General features: G+C 38.6%; 1 pseudogene; it reads left to right on the top strand.

Annotated features, from left to right (window-relative positions):
* The first annotated feature begins 711 nt into the window (after positions 1 to 711).
* On the top strand, positions 712 to 1,720 carry LOC136154576 (rho GTPase-activating protein 12 pseudogene; annotated as a pseudogene).
* Positions 1,721 to 2,443: the final 723 nt, after the last annotated feature.

Here is a 2,443-nt window from a genome sequence, read left to right as displayed (position 1 = left end):
CTTGAGAGTCCCTTGGACAGCAAGGATGTCCAACCAGTCCATCTTAAAGGAAATCCGTCCTGAACATTATTTAGAAGGACTGATGCTGAAGCTGAAACTCCAATACTTTGGCCACCTGATACGAAGAACTGACTCATTTGAAAAGACCCTGATGCTGGGAAAGATTGAAGGTGGGAGGAGAATGGGATGACAGAGGATGAAATGGTTGGATGGCATCACTGACTCAATGGACGTGAGTTTGAGCAGGCTCTGGGAGTTGGTGGTGAACAGGGAGGCTTTGCGTGCTGCAGTCCATGGGGTCACAAAGAATCAGACACAACTGAGTGACTGAAATGAACTGAACTAAAAGCTAAACTCCCAACTAAATCTTTTCAGCCCTGGGTCCAATTCCTTTAGGACTCCCCACTTTGCTGACTTTGCTCACTTTGCTGACAAAGGTCCGTATAAGTGAAAGCTATGTTTTTTCCAGTAGTCATGTATGGATGTGAGAGTTTGAACCATAAAAAAGACTGAACATTGCATCTAATAATCCATATTTCTCTTGGCCCTTGTCATTGAGAGAGAAATGTGAATTATTAAATGTAACAAAATTACTAAAAATGGGAATAAGTTTCAAAAGACTGGTTGTCTTCTTGGGCCATTTTTCAGGGTTCATCTTTTCTCTTCACCAAAACCCAAGGAAGTAGCACAAGTTGATTTGGGAGTAATCAGTCCAAACCAGAGTTCATGGTGGACCTTAAGGGAGCAACCATCAAGATGGCTTCTAAAGATAAATCCAGCAAAAAGAATGTATTTGAGCTGAAAACCTGTCAAGGAACAGACTTGCTGATTCAGTCTGACAGTGACACTCTTATAAATGATTGATTTAATGTTCTCAGTAGTACTATCAGTAATCAGACAGTAGAACTCAATGAAGCAATCAAACAGGAGATACCAGATTCACCAGGAATTGAAAACTTGATAAAGAAAAGGACCAGAAGGAGCCAAAGAAACTTCTTTCCATGAAAGTATCTAGTATAGATTCTTCAGTACAGGAAAAAAAAAAAAAAGAAAGAAACAAGAAAAACTTAAAGAAGTTTCTTACACAATGCCCCACTTTGCAAGCTGTTCGTGAAAAAGGTTCTATTAAAGATCAGGTATTTGGAGCCAATCTTGCTAATCTGTGTCAGAGAGAGAATGGCACAGTGACAAAATTTGTGAAATTATGCATTGAACGTGTTGAGCAATATGGGCTGGATGTTGATGGGATTTACAGAGTTAGTGGCAACCTAGCATTGATCCAGAAGCTGCGGTTTGCAGTCAAGCATGATGAGAAATTAGACTTGAAGGATAGTAAATGGGAAGATATTCATGCCATCACTGGAGCCCTCAAAATGTTTTTTTCGAGAATTACCAGAACCTCTCTTTACACTTAATCATTTTAATGATTTTGTTAATGCAATTAAACAAGAACTGTGACAGCTTGTCTCTGCTGTGAAGGACCTGATCAAACAGTCGCCAAAGTCAAATCAAGACACAATGCAGATTCTGTTCAGACATCTCAAATGAATTATAGAAAATGGAGGAAAAAACTGAATGACCTATCAGCGTAGCGATTGTTTTTGGTACCAATCTGCTAAAGCAAGAGAAGGAGACTGGTAACATAGTGGTCCAAACCGTCTACCAGAATCAAATCATAGAATTAATTCTTCTCGAGAAAAATTCCATCTTTGGATGCTGACACTTACTGAAGACAACCTGTGGAATAGAAGCTGGATTTCATCAGATTCCAGATCCTCATACCTGAAGTATTGTATGTTTGGACCAAGCAGTGACTCTTTTCTTTTGCACTTTTCTGAGGGATCAGAAGGGAACAGAAGGGTCCAGATGTGTGTTATTTGCTGCTTTGTTGCAAGTTGATAAACCTGTGTGTACTTTTGAATTAATTTTATCCTGAATGTTTGCATTTCACACTCTGAATTTCAGTTAAAAAAAAAAAATTCAAAACCAGCAATTCTAGCCAGTCATATACACTGGATAATTTGGTAGGAATACATTTTTTTCTCCTCAAACTGGATAATGTAGAATTTCTTCTCACGATTTGATAGATTCATTACTTGATAGAACAACACTTACAATCAGTTATTTTGAAAATGCTCCTGGGCATTTAAAACAAAGCTAAGTATGTCTGTTTTGAAACCTGTGTATTTCTTTTCCAGGGTTTCTGCATGCAGTGGCAGTCTGAGTGCTAGGACCCATTACAACCCAGACAGCATCCCTTGATGAAGGCTGGCTGTCTTCACTGTGTAACATAGCAGCACACTAATAGTATTTAAAACACTGTGATATACTAGAATTGAATTTAGCATAAGCCAGCTCAGGGTATTTTGGGTTCTCTATACTACACTGACTTGTATCTAGCAATCCTAATTCTCTCTAGTGCCATATTGAGTTCTTGTTATGA

The sequence above is a fragment of the Muntiacus reevesi genome, chromosome X (genome assembly GCF_963930625.1).
Source record: "Muntiacus reevesi chromosome X, mMunRee1.1, whole genome shotgun sequence".
In the NCBI taxonomy this organism is placed as follows: Eukaryota; Metazoa; Chordata; class Mammalia; order Artiodactyla; family Cervidae; genus Muntiacus; species Muntiacus reevesi.
The sequence above is the reverse complement of the archived record's forward strand: the minus strand, read 5'-3'. Positions and strand labels throughout refer to the sequence as shown.